Genomic DNA, 21,850 nt, shown 5'->3' with positions numbered 1-21,850 from the left:
TTATCTGTTTTATATAAATATATCTATCGGATCTAAAGGACTAAGATTGGCATGTTCCTGAGCGGATAAGACTTATCTGTAAACCACTGACTCCGGTTTATATACTGGCACTGGCTCTGGAGTGAACTATAGCTGTGACGTATTCAGAGGAAGACATTTTGGTGTACACATTTTGCTCAGGTTATTGAGTAGTTCCAGATTTTATTCTTTCAAATCATAACAATGCTGCTTTTACGTTCTAACGCTCGCTATGCGATACTTAAGTTCCGTTTAAAAAAGTCAGAGCCGACTTTGTTTTATCTTCATCTCTTACTCTCCGTGAACTCAGTGGTCTAAAAAATTTCCATCATCCTTCCGAAAGTGATCTAAGCTTATTTTTATTGTTGGTTCACTCTCTGGGAATCCACTGAAGTCGTAAAAACCACTCTGTAGTTGTTTGACGTTCAACGTTTGCTTCTTGTTGTCTGTCACTACATTTATATACATATTATCTTTTGTTAAATTAGAATAACATTATAATATTATTTTAATTCAGAGAATTCTTTTAGATAATATAAATTTTATTTAAAATATGGTTTTAAGAATACATTAAAATGTTGCGAGTTCATGAATAATAATTATGCTAAGCTGTAAGTGTATATTAAATATAAGGGGATGATAGAAGCTATTGTAATTTAACCTTAATTTCTTGTTTAATTTTTGTTGATAAAATTTAACATGGGCGCCGTAAATCACAACAAATTTATCATATAATAAAAATATTACAAATAAATTCATTCAGTCATTAATTTAAATGGTACTTTAGACGTTACGAAAATCTCTAAAATTAGTTATTGATTATAAATAGTTTTTAATTATTGGAGCGTAATATTTGGAAAGTCATTTGTCCATTAGATGTTTCGAGACTTGCGCATTATATAAAATTCCACGTATCCACCCTGAATTCTTACCCTAGCTTGTGGAAAGGAATTTTTATTGTCAATATCAGTGAGGCTATAGCGTCGTTTATTTACTTTTTATCGTAAAATAATGTTTCATATATATTAAAAAGTGTTATTTTTGTAGCCCATACCAACTTTAAATACCAACCGTAGCTTATAAATCGCTAAGTTACATTGATTTAAACGCATAATGTGGCAGTTTTGTATCGATAAGTAAGTAAAGTATGTTAAGAAGCACTGCGGCTCAGGGGCTTGATGCTTACTAATTGGTACACAGGTACGAACGAGCATCGAATCAGGTCATCCAGATATTGAGGGATCAATCTTTATTTTTACCGGCATTTGTGTTATTATACGATATTAAAAGCTTATTTTAAATAATAAACTATATTTCAGTTTTATGATTTTTCAAAATATCCCTTTGAAGTTAATAAAATATGCCAATTTATTCTCAATGTTAATTAATTATCTACAAATAATGAGTTTGATTATCAATGATACAATCAAGTATGTTGGATGACAGATCAATTAAGTCTTGATTTTGACAAGTTAACAAGATGTTGTATGTTATGTAATCATAATATTATAAGTACCTCATTTATATAGAGGCCGATTGTATATATAAACAATATAAAGGGAAATTGTTATATGTTAATATAATTACAAATTCAATTGCTTGAAGCTTTGTATACATATAAATGGAACAGATATTTAAATGAATCAAATGAGAAGGTGTAGTTGTATTTACCTGTAGGCACTATTGAGGCATGTGAGTATATGCTTCATATAATAATATAAATTTTATAATGAACAAAGAAATATTCACAAAATGATTTGATAGATAGATCATTTTCCTCTTTAATACAACTTATTCTAAATAAAAATTACATGGATAATATAAGAGTTCCTAAGGAATATCAGGTCGATGAGGAAAATTTAAAGCACAACAAATCTGGCACACAATAGATAAAGAATGTGATAACTGAACTGATTGGGGTTAGCCAAAATCTGATTTGTGGAAAGAGGATTTTGTTAATCTTGCAATTTCCTTAACTTATAATCAATCTTAATAGAAAAATACTTGGAACTGAATTTGTACTGAGTACAAAACCTTATCTTCATTTGTTTATAGATAAAATAATTCGATTTGCTCGTTCAACATACTTGTCTTTATATTATATTTTATAACAAACAATGAATGACTATAAAATTTGTAGCTTTATGTTAATGTTATAAATTTCAAGAAAAATATTTACAATAAAATATCGTTAGAAATCGTTTAGATTATAGTCATAGATACGATTATAAGACATCGATTTTAGTACAGTCAAATATTTTACTGATAGCCATAAAACCATGAACCAGAGCTTTGAATTGGTAGTAAATTTTATTTTCCTAGTATATTATGCAATAATTCAAAGAGAATGCAAGTGTTGGACAAGTTTTCGGCGACTGCTACTAAAGTTTCTCCAAGTAGAACGTTTGGCTGACTCGAGGCTGAATTTCAAGCGAAATGAAGTAATTTCGTAGGAAGTTCGAGTGGAAATTTTGAGTTTCGCGTCATTGGCGACTATCGACGAAGGATATAAGCGGTTTTGGCAGCTTCAAGTTACAACGATAGACTAAATTTAACAATATATGTATTTAGTTTAACGTTCTAAAATAATTACGATACAGTGAATTTGTTAAAAGGTTCCTAAGATTTCTATTTATTTGAGATCATGAAGGGAAAATGAAAATAAAAGTTAAAAAAGCATTATTCTATAAAAAGTACATAATTGGAAATAATAATATATTTAACAAAATGAAGCCATCCATATTCATATATTTTAATGTCATTCGTTGTCATTCAGAAATGCTTTAGTTATAGTAGTGCCTATCTAAGTTCTGTCTCTCTAATGGTAACTGATTACCTGCATTTTTCTGGACAGAATTTCCTCGACGCTATATTATTCGCTTTCATTCTAATATCCACAGTTCTTTTAGAAGGAAAATAAAGTAATTCTTTTTTTCATGCAAATTTCTTGATGATGTTATTTATATCACATAAGAAATAAAATATTTTATATTTGGTATGCGATCTGTTTTTTTCATTTTGTTTTGTGTTGTAAAATTAATCACGAGATTTTTTAAAGGTGACAATATGTAAGAATATATAAACCAGACTTGCCTTTGCTTAAAACATTTAACATTTCGAATCAATGAAAAAAATTGTTATGGAATTTGTTTAAAAGCATTAATTTTTCAATGTCCATCACAACCTTATAATATTAGAATGACGACAACCTGTGAGAGGTAATAATTGAAAAAATGTCGTTGCTTTAATACTAAGCTATACAAAATTTATGAAACAATTAAGACTGAACTCTAATCGAATATATTATAAGAATGTGTGAGCAGATCTAAAAAATAAGAAGAATAAAAATTTTACTAAAATCTATGATACGAAAAATATCAATATTTAAAAAGACTAAAAAATGACGAAAAATATTGTGAGATTAATTCAGATTTTCTCACACACACTGAGAACAAATTGACTTAAGTAAATATAAAAACTGTGATAGTAAGCTCTAAAATTCTCTGAAAGCAAGAGCCTCGCAAATTTATATACTATTTTACTAACTAGCAAACAAAGTGTTAAAAAAGCTTTCTAATCATGGTCTGAAAATTTCTATAGGGTTGTAAAAAAGCGGTTAACTGATATCGATAGTTTTATAAACGAGGAGCAATTATTAGCAATCAGAAAACATAATCTCAATATATGAATTAACTATTTTATATAAACAGTGCTCCTAAATTATAAAATATTTGGAAAAAAAATTAATGTCTGTGATATCTCAAGATTATTGTAATATTTTTTTATTGCTGATTTCAAATATACATATTAGTCCAAGAACTTAAAAATATTTTTTTTCTAGAATAGTCTTAGTCGACATCTTTTACATCATCAAAATACAGAGAAGATACACAAAGTAAGAGACGAGTCCTTCAGTTTTCACAAAATCTTCATTCATATCATAACCTTTGATTTCTAGTTATATTATTCCTCTATTCAATATATATATATACAAACATACATTGAAACTAGTCCAAATACAATAAACTCAAACTTTCCATTAGCCAAAAGTGCTTTAAATTGTAATCATTATAAGGTTAGTTAATAACATGTGTGTGCCAATGTTAATAAAATATTGAAACAAAGCTTTTTATTTATTATAGAGATATTTTAATATTTATTTCATATCTAAAAACAAAAATCCAGTGGTCCTAAAGGATTACGGCTATTCTTTTTTATATAAATGTGAAAAACATTTGTACGAACCGCTAGTTCTAATTTAAAATGAGTCCCTTGTGTTTGTAATTTTTTATCCAAGCATAAAAAAGCCTATTTGTTGCTTGTTCACAAAGCCAAATATGTAGTGATCCTATTAATCATTTGTCTATGTTGTACTTGTAAGTAAACATTAAGTACGAACTATAAAATTTGTCACATCACATGCTCACGTTAAGCGACAACTTTGTATCCCTTTCAATAGAAATGCGCGAACAAATGAACATGGAATTTAACACAGTCAAATTTTATATGACGAAGAAATGCACAAAGTGAATACCTATATATTTAAAATTAATAGTATATAGGTTCTAAGGTACTATAAAAAACATTAAACATTAACGTTAATTTGACAGATATAATACGTCAATAAGTGACGCTTCTTAAATTTTTGGCAAACAATTTACTAATGCAAATTCTATTTAACTATTGATCTTGAAATAATTATTAAATGAAATTAATAATGTACTACATGCTCATGCACTGGTATAACCCATTTTAAAATACTACTTTTTTTAACGAGATACCAAATATCCGAGACTGCTTACCAAAATCAATGTTCACATATTCTTTGTTTTAATAATTTAACTAAACTGTAATGTCTTTAAAATAGAATTAATTTGTAAATTCCTAGATAACGATGTAAAGTTTTTTTTATTTACCACTTGACTTTAAAGTAGTCGCCACCAAATAGGTTACATTAGCTAAAATTTAATATAAATACATAAAACAAAACGTTCCTTGATATGAGCAAGGTTTAGAACATCCATTCCGGTTACTTTGAAACCAACTACAAATACAGAGATTACTGATTCCAATTCTGCTCGTGTCAATGATATTTTCTACATAAATTTTAATTAAAGCATTAGTTTTACAATGTTTTAATGTTATAAACGTAATTATGACAAGCTTACATTAGAAACTTCCCCTTAAAAGCTATCTCCTAAGCAACCATTACAATAACAGAGGTCTCTGATTGAGATTTACAATTTTCCAATTAATTATATTCTACTATAATTTAAATGATATTTTGATATAAAATATTTTCATTTGGACACGGAAATTAATTCTGACATAACCGATTAATTACGGAGCGTAAATTAAATAGCTCTTTTTCAAGTCGTAGGTATTATTTTTTCATACAATTCTCACCTAATACTACAAAGAAAGTAAACTGATACAGTCTGACTACAAAGTTTCTTCGTATTCAAAATAACCATGTCAAATATTTAGCAATATAAATTAAAAGAAAATAAACCAACAAAAATATAAGAAACATACCAGTAAGAGAAATTTCACTTGTTGTTGTACTTTTGTATGTTGACTAATGTCATTATTTTTTACCTCGATTAAACTGAACCGTTGAATACAGTCGATCCTAAACTGTTTCGTTGTTACCGGAATTGGTGGAAAGTTTTGAATGAGTATTTATTTTGTTAGACTCTTATCTTTTTATCATCAAAGGCTCTTTGTTGAGGGATATTATTCAATTATAATACAAATTTAATAAATGTGAAGCAGTTAAAGAAACTGTCGTTGATTAATGATTAAACTTTTTCAAAATGAAATGGAAAAAAATTGCACCACAAACATTTTACTAAACATACATAGCTTTGATATTAGCTCACAATAAATGATATTTATTTTGTGAATACTAAACTTTACATTTGACTGATTTTTTAACAAAGACTTAGTTTTAAATTTAATTTTGTGTTGTATATTTTGAATAGTGCATTAATCATAGAAGATAGAACTCTTATAGGAGTAACGGAAACAGTTTCAAAATCCCTTAAAAGTAAAAATATAAAAATAATTGAGTCTAAAAACCACTTATCATAACAAACAAATATATTATTGGTTTAGTTCTCATGTTAAACTTAGACATTATTATTATTTGAGTTATATTAAACGATAATATGTATAATCATATTGTTTACTTGTAATATTTTATTCATCCAAATACTGATATTTTTCTACACATGTTACTTTTGTTAATCCTTTGCTTTCATTGACTGTTAACGGATTTGATTTGTGTGTGATTGCGGGAGGCAAAACAACCTTTTCTCCTACTTAACGTAATTATGTTTTATGAGACATTTTGTAAGCATGTTGCGATTAACCTGTACTGTTTTTTGATTGTGCTGTTTTGTACACTCTTTTAGTTTTGAATGACGATTCATAGTTTAATTTGTGACGTCATTTTTCATCTAACACTGAGGACCACAAAAGGGACTCTTATGTACTGATTCACGTCTATCATATACGACCAATAGAAATACTTTCTACAATAATCTCAAAAAAGTAAGATTATTGTAATATTTCGTTACTTGCCATTCATTTATTATATCAATAAAGATTTTTGTTTTATTAATACTTAATAGTTCATTAGATCTCTAGAAAGCTTTAAAATGTTAAAAGCTATATATTAAAATATAAATTTAGTAGATTTTTTGACGAGTGACCAAGATATTTCTTAATTTATTCGTTTTTTTCAGTATTTGTATGCTGTCATAGTTTCCTTTCTGAAAAATTTAAATTGGTTTCAAATGTTAACAACAGAGTACCGTGTTTTCAATAATTTTAACCTAGACTAAACATCAATTCTTGTAGTTTCTAATTTGAAACTACAAGAATTGATGTTTAGTCTATACTTAATTTTTTTTTTCCTTTTTCCAATATTATAAAAATATAAGTGTTTATAAGATTCCAATCAAAATTATTATTAATGAAATAAAACTACAATAACAGGAACTCTAAACAAAAGGCGATTACAACATCTTCTCTGGCGTTTTAATAAATCTATTAAAATACAGTACCATCATGTTTAAGCAAAACACTCGTGAGGAAAATATTTCGGTTCTGAAAAATAAAATAGAGTAGAAATCCCTTTGAAGTCACGCTACTTAATGTTGACCCAAAATAATTACGTTCTATTCATTTTCCTTCAACTTCAATCAAATCCAGTTCTTTGACTACATTGATTTGGATAAGAGCAAAAATAAAAAAAAAAATTTAATTCTTGACACGGTGCCATTATTCAATATAGACACAGATTTTATCTCGCTACGATGATAGATGAACAAATATTTCATGATACTCTATACGTACTCGGAGCCTTTTCACTCAGACGCATTATGCCCTTCTTAGCGAGTAGACTCTCAGTACCCGAAGGAAGCTTTTAAAACGATTCCAACGTTCAATATTTAGACTTCACCTAGACGTAAAACCACGCTTAATGTTGATCGATATAAAGTTTAGACGTTAAATAAATGTTTATACGCCCCTAGAGCGAACCTTTACAAATAATACTATAGAAGTTAACAATATTCCTTGTAGTCTCGCTTTCAATATTGCTCCATAAAATGGAAGATCATATTTTATCGAAATTCGTTACGATAATAAAGTTTTTAACATTTTTAATAATTTTTAACAATAAAAATGCTTATTTCTCTTTAATTTTTTTGAGTTTAAGTTTCTTTTCGGATTTAAGAGTTTGAAAATTAAACAATTTGTAGAAAATATGACAGTTAATTGAAATGAATGGTAAACAATATATATATATATATATATATATATTTAAAAAAATCACTAGAAAATTGAAAATTAATTCGTATTATCCCATGAATGATATTTTTCAGACGCTGTATTGTGTATGTAATGATCTAGTTCTGTATTATTTTATTATAATAAACAATAGATCAACAAGGAAGGTATCCAATAAACCCATTAAGAATATAAAACAATTCAGTGCTAGGAGATCGTTCCGACAACGAATTCGGAAATGAAATTGGAATGGGCCAAGTCAGGCGGGACGAGTTATTGAATTGAAACTGAGGTAGTACAAAAGTTTTCGACAAATAAATGGTTTTAGACGGAGAATGGTAAGGTTAGAGGCTGCATTCTATTCGGATGCACGTTGGCTGTTCTGTTTGAAGGAAGCGAAATCATTGTCCTACAATACTTTTAAAATAATGAATTAATGGCTCCAATTACAATCCTCGCTAAAATAATTCAATTATCAATTTTGTACTAATTTTAATATAAGTACGCTATGTGAACGAAAAATGTTCATATAAATTGCATGTGTATAATGTATATAACTTTAAAATTCTCACATACCTACAGTGAATTGTAAAAATCTAATTCTTGTTAGTTTTCATTTTTGGCACATTAACTTGGTTTAATTTCAAATCTTCCGAACGACCTGATGTTGATTATCAAGATGTAAAAGTCCCCGCATATGGTATCTGAATCCTAAACTTGGCTAACTCAGTCTTCACGTCGACACAAGCCAAGTCTTGATAAGTGGGCAACAACAAAGCTGAACATAAATTTTGGTATTTACCCAATTTACTACGTCTACAATTTAGTTCGCGGTACAACGTATCATAAATAATCACTGAGATGTGAAATATTGAACGTATGTTTGTGTGGTTATAATTTAAAACTTGACAAATTCAAGTAAATAATATTAGGATGGCGTGAAAAGCAAAGCTAATCATTACGTATTTGTTAATTAATATTAACACAAGAGTAGAATGCAGTACTGTCCTCTATATAACGAAACGCACAGGTTGCTGTCCTGTTATAATATTATTGGCTATTTCGTTTATACATGTCTCAGTTCCGTTGTCCCGCAAGCGTAACTTTAGGGTGTTGTCGTTGCTGAGCTCATTAAAGTTTCTGAATTAAAATCACCATATTATTAGTAACGTTGTTGTTTTCAAGATATTAATTAAAGTGAAGCAACCTATATAAAAGATAGAATTTAATAGCATTGAAATAAATGTGACGTTTTATTGGTAACAAATTATTTATAAAAAACTTATAAAGTGTATATATAATATAAATATTTGTAGTTTTCCTTTATACTAATTTAATGTTTATGTAATCTTTGCAAATAGTACTAAAATTTTACATTTATATTCCAACCTTCAGTTTCTAGAAGCCTCCTGGGAAGAATGTTGAATGTATACAATATCCTTGCACATTCCTGATGACGTAAATACTTCAAGACATTTGAGGTAGGTACCTAAGCAATAATACTGCATACTACATTCCATTTCAACTCTCTACGAGTTGCTGTATTATTGTAGAAAATATTCATAAAATCTGAATTTAGAATAGTAACTTTTTATTGCTATTGCTTCAAATAAATACAAAGTATAAGATGTATGGAAATTTGTTGCCTAAAAATTGTTTATTTTAATATTTTCGATTCAATATCCAAGATTCTGAACAGACATAAAGATTGTTCGTAATTTTGAACATTTTATAAACGGTAATATTTGAATAATAATAAAATTATAAATTTTTTATGAAAAGCAACAACTAATAGAAATTTAAGACGCCTTTATTATAATATGTAACCAAGTTTCGGCCAACAATATAAAAGAAATCTCGTCATTGCAGACGGTAATCTTTTCTCGAGTCTCATTCCGAGATACTACAGAAATAAAAGCTTAGAGCGATGAAAAATATCACGTTTGGTCTGGAAGTTCAGAAATTAGAAATTGTTGACGCGACGCCTTCGCTTTAATCCTCCGTTTTCTTCAACGAATTTGTTGAAAGTATCTTTGTTATGAATTCTTATGTTTCATCTTTATAGTAATTTTATTTTTGGATCTTTTCATTATTTCTTACGTCAATACGATATAAGGTAGAATGTTCGGAGTATTCTGAAATTGAAATGACGACAAAAAACTCAAAATATTAGTATCTAACTTTGATAGGACTTAAAAACATTGCTGTGTTCAAATCTGTTTCAGTGAATATATTATTAAGTGGTAATGAAAAATATTCATCCATGTTGTGAATGAAAAAAAATTTACTAGACTTTATTTAGTTTTTGTATAATATATAAAATCTTCTTCTTCTTGTTTATTATATTAAATCAATTCAACATATACCCATATAAATAAAGATGTTCAATATTTTTCACAAAGAAAACCGCAAGGATTTATAATTAATTGAAAAGGGTAAATTTACTAGAGTCCGAATCATTTAAATGGCACATTTCTTTTTTAATTAATACATTAAAAGTGCTGATGTATTCTGAGAACATATAACGTTTTTTTTCTACAACCTTCCAATTATAAAAATCAATCATTAAGATGATTTAATTTAAATAAATATTTTAAATATCATGGCTTTTAATTTTTTTATACGATAAACGAAATAAACTAACCTAAATTAATATTCGTCTTTTTCTTGTTTTTAAACTAGTTGAAGTAAATTTTTTTTCAGACAAAACTGTATTGAAAAGATTAAGTTTCTATAACAAGAAAAAAATTATTCTCAGAGATATAAAAGTAACTACCCTTATTAAATCACTAAAGAAACTTTTAATTCAGTGAATTATATTTGAAAACGGATTGAGTAAAATTATTTATTACCATTTAAATAGAGTTTTACCTTAGAAAAAAAAAAACGAAAATATCAAAAGTTGTATCAGAAATTCGTTTGATAATGTATGTTTAATCAAATCAATCAAATGATTCAGCTTGAATTTCGTTTAATGGATTTATGTACTGAGGTATTATAATATTCGCAATCTAAATATAAATTATGATTTTCAAATGGTCAGATATATTGGAAGTGGCTGTCTCCATACGGCCAACATCACAAGTATCACGTCTACATGATAAAACAAGTTTCATGCATTATTCAGGACAGCGTGTAGGAAATCGTTGACGGCTGAAAGACTATGAGATATTATATATAGAGAATTGTCGTAACAAAATAAAATATACATATAAATTTAAAACTGATGAATTCATTTCGATAACGCAAATATTACGAGATCTTTTTTTAATAATTCTTAACTGTAATGTTCGGTAACGTCTTTAAATCGTTAAAAATCTTTTTATATGAACATTGACAATGTAACATAAAGGAAATCTTTCCTAAATAAAGTCTTACATGCATTAACCAAGTTCCTGACATATTTCATGTTGCAGGCTTTACAGTAGTACGAACTAGATTTCAGATTAGTCTAATCTACGTTAGATGAATGTGCTCTGATTTAACTCGGATTTCTTTATAATATCGCATGCATACTTCTACTGAAGCTATTTATAAAAGTAAAAAAAAATACGTTCAAGACTTTATAATCATTGTTGTTAGGACCATAAAAACACACATATATATATATATATATATTACTATACTAAATTACAGCAACTTACAGCACTCATACTCTTCTATCTGTGATATTCGGTTAAGAATATTTCTGAACAAAATTCAATTGTTACATAATTGTGACAAGCAAACACATGTAGGTACTTGTAAATATAGATACATTTACTTTATCATCTCAACGTACAGAGACATTTAAAATTAATGAAGGGAGAGAAGGCTACAAGTAAGCCGTAGAAATATATGTATGTTTCATGTGTTTATAATTTAACTTATACTTTATTAAAAAAAAACTCTGATTTACTAATATGTGCTACATATCCGACCATATAAAAAGGTCCTTTCTCTTTGATCAATGTCTGACCACTAGGGACAAGATTGATGTCTCTGGAACTGAAAGTGTCAAATTCAATTTAAATCCCAAATAGATGTCTCTAGATCGATACTCGATACGGATTCGTAAATAGAAATTGGAGAATCAAATTTCTTTATTGGGATAAAAACAACATTTCCATTTATTACTTGGAACAGAATTTTACGTCATTGCTAATTCAGTTCACACTAACCTCATTGTTACAACAAACCGCAAATGTGCAAGTAATTCAATAAAAAGCGGATTGCCATTTCCAGACTTAAGTAACAAACTTAAGTTTTATACAGTAAAAATCTGATCCAACAAAGTGTCCCAAAACAAATTATTTCCTGACATTATTGTGTTGGTGAGCTATTGTTCGGTACAGAGCCGAGTTTAATAAAAAGGACTGAGCAGCGTCGGCAAAATGCAATATTCAATGGCTTTGGTACGCTCTATATAAAATGCTATATAGTTTATTAGTTTCTTGGAGGCATCTTTATTTACGTGTTGAAGAATACTTAACTTAGAATTATTTTGATCCACCTCCAGCAAATGAACATTTTGCTACCTATTATTATTTTCATACTCATTTTGTACAGAGCGAAGAATGACTTAATACTCAGTTTGGACTGCGTAATACATAGACATACATATATGTAAGTAAAGATATTGTATCCAATGAACATTACTTGGCTATTCGTTATCTGTAGTGCTGTCAAAAAATAGTCTTTAAGTATTCAGTAAAGAAAGCACTAAAAGGTTCTAACAACGAGTATACTGTGTCAATATATATTAGAGAGTTAAATTATTATATTCCATACATTGTACAACTTATGGCAAAACTGATAAAATTAGGTTTCTCTCCAAACTAAAAGTACTTTAATACATCAAACAATGATCAGCATACATCAATTTTTGCTGGCTCAAAGAAGTGTCATCGATGAGAAAACTAAAATAAATAAAATATGGCAGTGATGGTAACAGATTTAATTAAAAATGTTCTGCCATCCAATCCACGCCCATGTTTTACACGTACACGTACAAATTAATTAAGTGCGTAGTCGAGAAATTACCTCAATTTTAATTAATTAGGTATTATGTTATGCGGCATTGTAGCGAAATATGCCCTTTTGTATCAAGGAGCTCACACGATTGTCATATATTGCTTCAATATATAATTTACCTTTAATTAAAAATGAAATGAAAAAAGAAAATCTATATTCGCTATTTCATCTTTTCTATCATTTTAAAACTAAACAATCATTGCAAATTAATTAAGGGTAACGAGACTTATAAATTAACAAGAATAATAATAGTAAAACAAATAACCTTGTATTTAAAACATTTCCCTCTCAATTCCAAAATTCGCTAAACTGGAGAGCATTTGTTACAAAACAACGGGCGAGTTAACGTCTTTTCGCCCCAGAACCGTTGCCATTTCAATTATTACACGTTGCCGGTGACGTTTTACACACGACGTCGTTAGGGCGACGGTGGAGCCGAGCTTATCTGGACCGGTCGGTTCCACTCATTATAAAGGGTCCGGTTACACGTTTCGTAATAATTAGAGTTGTAACTGTTTCACTTTTTATCATTTCGTAAAAAGATGTCACCTACTTCTAGAACTGAAACTATTTAACATGTATCTTTAATTTTAATGTTAAAATTTTTTTTAGAAGTCTCTTTTTTGAGTTCTAATACATCAACTACGAAATTACTTTCTATGAATATGTTTCATCTTAGAAGAGGTGTATAAGGCATAGGGAATGTATATACAAGTAAATTAAGCGAGAAAAATCCATACTGGAAATATTATATATATGTTTTTTTTACATCTCATTATTCTATCGTTTAATAATAATTAAAGGCAAATTGACGAACCTTAGGTTATATATATAGCTCATAAACAATGAACCTTTTCCGCTCGTTTGTTTCCGAATGATTTAAAAGCCGTGTAATTTTTAAATAAAAAAATTGTCTTATAAAATAGAAGATATTATCATATTTTATTAAATCTGTGTCATTTGTTTTTCATGTATAAATTGTTACAAGCCTTAAGCGTCTTTCACAAACAGCACTAGTCACCAAAAAAAATACTACCTAAAGCCTTGTAAGTGTTTTCCATATAACATAGAGTAATGTGTTAAGATGATGCTAAAATATTAGGTTCTGTCTAAAACATTATTATAAAAATATATCACACGAAACGAGTGCCCCACTATGATTCACAGTTCTTGAATATTTCAAGAAAATGTGTCTCACTTGTAACAAACATCAGCGCACTTCTAGATAAGTTTTACAACACCTACATATACAATACAATATATATATATATATATTCTCTTTATCATAAAAACAATTTGTTAGTTTTAATAAATAAGATTGATTGTCACAAATAAAGAATTATAGTAATTACTATTTTTACTGTAATTTCATATTGGCGCTGAATCGTGTATAAATAAAGGTGAGTAACTAAATAGTAAAGACGTATCGGAAACAAGGCTGTTTGTATCCGACATTGGAAGTTATACATTGGAACAGATATTATGGTGAGACAGATACATTTACTCATCCCATATGATTGATGGAATCAAGTTATGAAGAGTGGTAACAGGGAAAAACATGGGGAAACCTAGAAAGAATAATTGATTTCTTCTGTAAGAAACCGAAAAAATGTATTTATGTAATCTTTTCTTACGTTTTTATTAAAATGTAAGGGATTTTGATTCAGCACAAAGTTTATTAAATTTTTCTGTTGTCTGATTCGCACGAACCTTTTTTATTAACGTAATATATTATATAAAAACTTTGTACATTCGGTATTTGACTGTCTATGAACGTATCGTGATTTACAAAACTCAGTTATTTAATATTCTTTTTTTATTTACTCAGCATTGCTGGTGAAAGTAAATGAAAAGGTTTTGATGTTAACATTTCAATTAATTAAATATTATTTTATTTTATAATATAACCGTGCAAAGGTTTATTATAATTTACTTTTTGTATCGCTAATTTTTATTTATGTACATAGACATCTATGGATGTATGTTATTTGTATATGGGAAACGGCTGAAAATATTTTGATAAAATTCTATGTATCGGTAGAATCAGATCGATGACCTTAGTATTATTTTTGGAAAACGTCGTTTTTTTAGTGTTTTGAGAGAACGAAAAATTGTTACTGGTTTACCGATTCAGCAACACTAAAGATACTTAACAAGAGATGGCTCTGTTCAGTCATAGTTCTCAATACGAAATAACAAAATTTCTTCAACAGAAATAAAAATAAAGACAGAATACGAACCTGTGATGTTGAAACAATTAAGTAATCATGTTTAAACTTGAATGGTTTTAAATTGAATTTTGTAAAAATATAATTAAAGCGCCCATTTCTTTAACCTAATATGTAAAATATTAGCAAAATATATCTTTACTCATATTGAATATTATTCTTAAACCAGTAAAAAATTAAAGTTCGTATATATTTTTAATAGTTTAAAAAGTATTATATTCTAAAAATGTATACAACTTAGAAACAAATAACGAAACATACTAGCATATTAACTATTAACCTTTTGAAATTTCATTTGTCTTTAAACCACTAGGACTATTTAACAAATTATCAATCTATCTATTGTAACAATTTTAATATTAACTGCCTGGAATTGAAATCGCCAGCCATCGATCAAGTGTCCAAGTTAAATTCCCAACATAGCAGGGGGTGTAAATATCGAGACCGTTAATTGCATAGTAATGTATTATTAAAACTATATTTATCGCGTTTCTGTTGAATTTGTATTTTATTATGTATGATGGACCTGATTTTTCAACAATAAGGACTTCTTATTTCAGTAGATTTTTACCGTCCTTTCTACGTAACCTTTGATCTAAAGAGATCCTTTAGATGTAAATAATTTTTATGAAGGTCACTACTAATCTTACGAGTGTTAAAGAAATAAATACATTATATAATTTTATAATTTTTTACCGTTCTATTATTTCAAGATAGGTAAGTAAAAAAAAAATCTTATCCCCAAATTAAGATCTTAAATTTTGTACTGATTTAATTTCTTAATAAATAATCTATAAAACCTTATAGAGTTTATTTTTAACAAAAAAGCGTCTTTCTCACCTATACATTAACCATATGTTTCTAATAATTTGTGACAAATTATTTAAAACTACTTTAAAAACATACATTTCTATTAAGTTTAAAAAAATACGAAGAGTGAATAAGGAATAAATATTATTCATATACAAGAACAATTTTTCAAGCAGTTCACTTTGTAAAAAAGATAAAATATATACTCTGTAATATTTTTTTATTTATGAATTTATATGACTAATGTAGATAAATTTATTACGTCGTAAAAAAAATCCTTGTTTATTTAAAAAAAATATATAAAATAATGTTCAGGCATTTAAAAACATCATGGTCTAAAAAATAATGTTTTAAACTGAAGAATGACATGTCTTTTTATCAAAGGCTGTGCATTTTTAATTTCACGTAATAATAAATGTTTGGATCAACCTTATTACGTTCAAAAAGATTTTTTTTGCACATATTTTATTAGGTACGTTCAAAAATATTCATATAAATATTCATATACATTTATAACATGCAGTTGTCTTGTTAATGATTCTATTCAAATTCGGAAACTCGTTATATAGAACATTCACCAACATGAACATTTTTCCATACCACATGCATATGACGAACAGAAATGCCAATATCTGATAAATATACGAATATTAATAGTTATTCAATAAGCCAACTTGAAGAAGCGGATAGAGAAATTTGATATCCATAAAACTAATCGCACTCAGCAACTCGATACATTAAATACGCCTGACACTTAGTATCTGACACTTGACCTAGTAGCTGATAGAATCTTAGTCATTTCATCCTAAGTGAAAAGCTTTTATATTATAAGAATATACTACGTTATATTTATTAAATTTCTTTAAGCTATTTTGATTTGATTATTGATAATTTTGACTATATACAAAATATGTAGGAATGCTATAATCGTTTAGAATTTTAATAGTAATATTAAAAGTATACTAAATACATTATAAAATAAATACTAATCAGACATTATAAAAATTTAAATAAAGGCGATAAGTGGTTTAACTTGTAAGATATTAAATTTAATATTGAAAATACTTAGTCATGTCCATTTATATTAGTAACCACTTTTATTTTTTAGATCGACACGTCCGTGCTGATACAATAACATCTAATTTACTTCATAATTAAAATTAGAATATAATTTCATATTTATTATTCAGTTCAACTTAACTTACTATTCAGAACTAAAATGCTATAAAATATAAAATAAATCAAACAGTCTTACTGAATTTTTATAATAATTTGAAGCTCCGTTATATTATTCGTTCTAAAAACATAAAACAATTTTTAAAACTTTTTTTCTAAAATAAAAACAAGCTGTAAAAATCTGAGAACTTGCAGTCCGAATCACATTGATTTTCTAGCTGGAAGTTCAATACAAATACACTCTGATACTTATTTTAAAAATCTTGAAAGGCAAAGTCTCGGTATCGAGATCCCAAAGTTAAAGGAACTCAAAGGTTATTGTGCGAGAAGCCTCTTCTTTGATACGAAACATTTTAACTGAACAACGAACTCAAATACCGTTGTATTGACGTATTAGAATATTTTATCCGCTATTGAGTACCTCAAAAGGAATACATGTTTAACGACCTTTGGCCTTTTAGTTTTATTTACAGCCGTTCAAATATCGATGTCTTTATATAAAGGAATATTAATATTCTCCATAGTCTAGGTAGATTATTTTTATATATTTTTTTTAAACTTTCAATTAAGTATAGTAGTGTATGAATTTTGACGCATTTATCAGTCAGAGTATTTGCTTTTCTCTCGTTTTATTTCTTCTGGGTTTGATGATATTTTTCTCCTAAAATTTAAATGTTGAACATGTCTATTTTTTATTATTTTTATTTTATGATTCAAAATTGAATATCCAAAATTTTACCAAAAAAATTTTGATGGTTTTTGGTACTGACGTTGTTTGATACGAGTTATAGCTTTTCAGAGTTACCAACGCTCTAAAAGCTTTATCTGCCATAAAATTCTAGAATACCAGAGTTCTGCAGTATATTTTCAAGCGTAATGAAACAGCGCAATTTTATAAACCTGTAGATTTGTTAAGGATTGTCGCCCTAGGGCCTAGAGTGGTCTCAAATAGAAGAGGTAAAAAATACTAGTATAGAAGGATAACTATAAAAGATTTCTTAGAAAAATTTAATTTCTTTTAAATAACCAATGAAGGATAAATAGTATCTGCAAAAGAAATGGTAGTACTCGCTCAGCGGAATCAGTACAAGTTACATTTAAAACTAATCTACATTACTAAAATGTAGTCATATTTATATCCCTTTAAGAATATAATATTTGTAGATATTAAATCCAAGTAATTTAAAAACTCCTAGCAAATAATTTCGTTACATTTCTTTCATTAAAAAACAATAGATTTGTAAGTAGGCTTTAAAGGTTTTAGAACGACTCTATTGAAATGAATTGAAAACAAAACTTTTATAAAATTCGAGTGCAATAGAAGCAAATATTTTGAACGAGCGCTCTCCTTAAAATTTTAAGAATCCCCAAACCACGTAAAGTTTGTTCAAGTAAATGCTTGTTCCTTTTACTGCAGTCGTTTTTGTTTATTTTAGGAAATACACTAGATTATACTGGTAACCCCAAACCTTAGTACGCCAAATTGCTTTTTTTAACGAAAACTGTATCATTGTAGTATATAGGATATTTATTAAAAAATATTGTTTTAAAAATTCTTTGAAGATTTTAAAACTGACAAGTAAATAGAAAAATTTTAAATTTGATCAAATATTATTCGCGGAATCCGTGGTAGGAGTTCAAACATTGCTACACAAGAAAATCTAAGAAATGCACTGTAACATCCGACTACTGTTATTCAGTTCCAACCTTCACTACATTCTGAGAATAAAAACGAGAATATTTTCCTAAAAGGAATGTCATGATTAAAATGATATAAATATTGTTATAGAAAAAATACATGTGTATTAAACAAAAACCATAACAACTAGATTTAAGTTAAAAAGTCAGATTGTCTTACTACATACATACATACATACATATATATATATATATATAATTACGATGCAGATGTCTATAAAACAAGGTGTCTGTCTACCACCTGGCATACACTTGTACAGATATAGACAAATACATCCACATACAAACACAAGCACACACCCTTTTAATTCCATTCTATTTTATGTTTAAAAATAATTACAAGAAATACGTTTGTTATTTAGTTTTTTGGAAAATAATTAAGCAACATAAGTTATAAAATAAACCATACTGGACGGTTTTAAAACTAGTTATATTGTTTTGTTATACACAAATATTAACAACTTAATGGAGTGATGTGTCAGAACTTACTTATTCAATTAGTGGATTCCAACTTAATACTATAAAATCTCACAGCGCTCTTAAAAGAAAATACTCCAACGTAAGCTACATAGTCTACAAGTAGTTAGTTATAAAGTAAATTATTGTAAATTTTTCTTCTGTATTGATTCTAATAAAAAATACGAGTCTAAACTTTTATGATTAATAATAGGAATAGTTATTGAGTGATAATGAACGTCGCAATAGAATTTCACATTCAGTTATATGATGGAAAGTAATCTTAAATAGTACACGAATTAATAGTAATCAAAACTTCATGACAACATTAGTTTGCTTTTAGTATTTTAGCGTAATTGGGTTCTTTATATAAATGACAGGACTTAGTGACTCAACCCACTGGACTACTTTATGCAGTTTACTGTTGGAATTCATTATATGTAGAATCTTTAAACAATAGCCCTCATCATATACTACTCATAAACTATGAATATACACTTAGAAATACCATTTTGTTTCAGTATTATGTTTTTATAAGACAAGTACAATACTTTTTTGAATGCAATTAAAATATAATATTGTGTTTACTTTTTTTTTTTCAAAATATAAAGTAGTTCCAAACTTCTGATTTAATTTTCCCTTTTGTTGATATAACCACAAAAACATTTACGCGACAAGAAAGAAAAGAAAAAGTAATTTCAATAAAAAGTAACGACGAATAACGTGTCGGCTAAACATTTGGAATTCAAATGATCTAGCTGTTAGCTGGAATAGCGAAAATATAAAATAAAATTTCCCCTAATTATGTTTGAAAAGGAATCTTGAAAATGAAAAAAAATATATATTATTGGCTCCAACGTCATGATTTTTAACGTCATAGAAAGTTTTTTTTGCTGTTTACAAATTTTAAGCGTTCAAAGTAATCGGTTCACTTTTTAACGGTCGTATGTTCGACTTCAAAGTTTTAAGAGTTATAGTTCTCTTTAGTATTAAAATGTTTTCAATGTTCAATCGTAAATCTATAGTTTATTAGAGGTCGATTCGTTTCGTCGGTAAACATCCGTGACTTTGTCGTATCTGACACCTTTATTATAATTTCCTATTTTTGAGGGAATTATATAGACTCCGAATAATCATTAATAACATACGCACGAAAAAGCATATATCTTTGTAACTTAATAAGTTAAACAAAAGAAGTCACACGTGTTAACAAAATAAGAGTAAAAAGTTTAGGTTTAATTCATTAAAAATCTCAATAAATAATTAGATAGGGATTGTATATATATATATTAGGGTTAGTATCAATTAAATACATATATATGTGTGTTCAGTGACATGACTCACGTGGACAATCCCTATATTACTGTCCCTACAATTTTACATACAAAATCGGGACAATTGTGAGGTTTATAGTAAAAATTATAATGAAAGAGTTAAAAAAGTTCGGCCATAATGAGACAACGTATAACATTCTGCTAAAAAGTACCGAATTATTTTTTTCCAAATTTTATAAATATTTCACAATACATGCTGTATTATAAAAAAAAAAAACTCTCTTAAAGCAGGACAAGAATGAAAAACCAACATCAGCGAATAATAATAATGTTAATAATTTGGCAAATTATATTAAAACAAAGAAAAGTCAACATTGAATGGAACATAAATGAAATAACAAACTTTAATTAAGAGAAGTTTCGGAATTTCCAAGTTTTCCGCTATTATAATTTGCCCATTCCTAACATAATATTAATATTACACATAGACCTGTCCCATAAAATTATTAAAACACATATAAGATATTTTTTAACAATTTTACTAACAGTTATAAATTTAATAAATAATATGTTTTTCATCATAATTCATCTTTTTAATCATCAAATGGCGAAGCTCATATATCCCACGCAAGCCCGTTGTTTTTTTTTTTATAAAAGACTATCATAACATCAAAAAGGATAATCCTTATAATTATAAAGGTCTTAGCAATAAATATAACACGGTACTTACTAGTATAAATCCTTCAACTACACAGAAAATATAAAAAAAAATTCTGTCATATAATTCCAAATAAGCACTTCGCACAAGTAATAATGTCACACACTCAACATTTGAGATATCGAAAATGCACCATACTATTTTCGTAACGAAACTTCAGGAGGACATAGACACGTGCGTCCTCCCCTCACAACGGTTTGAACGATACTGTTCAAATTTCAATAGCAAAACGCGTGGCAAAGATTTGACGCTGTTCAGTCAAGCAACAAAGTTATCGAAGCACAATAAAATAGTTGCCAATCCTTTGAGTAGCTAAGAGTTATAATGACGATTATATTATAATGTATTGATCGGACCGAATGTGATGAAAAGTGATTTCGTTTTGAGGACTAAAATCAAGTTCATTGGACCTGAACGGATCTAAATATAAAGAGCTGTATATAGAAAAGATTCAAGATCACAGGGAACGCCCTATTTGCTTATTTTGTCTTACTGAATATATCTTTAATTATAAACTAGTAAAATATTAATTGTGTTATTTAACAAAAAAATATTTTTTAAATAGATACTTCTATTTAAAAAATATTTGTTGAGGAATTTTCTTTATATTGGAAGCTACAAAAGAATATGATGACTGTTTATTATATTTTTTTTAATATCTC

At 27.7% G+C, this 21,850-nt stretch overlaps 1 protein-coding gene across 2 annotated transcripts in view; it reads right to left on the bottom strand.

Moving 5' to 3' along the window:
- The window catches only part of LOC116765657 (glutamate receptor-interacting protein 1), a 144,731-nt gene extending 123,330 nt beyond the window's left edge, over positions 1-21,401 (bottom strand). For both annotated transcript variants that reach the window (XM_061521996.1, XM_061521997.1), the window contains exon 1: positions 21,201-21,401. The gene's annotated coding sequence lies outside the window, so the exon portion shown is untranslated. The remainder of the gene's footprint in view (positions 1-21,200) is intronic.
- Between the last annotated feature and the right edge of the window lie 449 nt (positions 21,402-21,850).

Source organism: Danaus plexippus, chromosome 11 (genome assembly GCF_018135715.1).
Source record: "Danaus plexippus chromosome 11, MEX_DaPlex, whole genome shotgun sequence".
Lineage (NCBI taxonomy): Eukaryota > Metazoa > Arthropoda > Insecta > Lepidoptera > Nymphalidae > Danaus > Danaus plexippus.
Note: the sequence above shows the minus strand (reverse complement) of the source record. Positions and strands in the feature narration are given on the sequence as shown.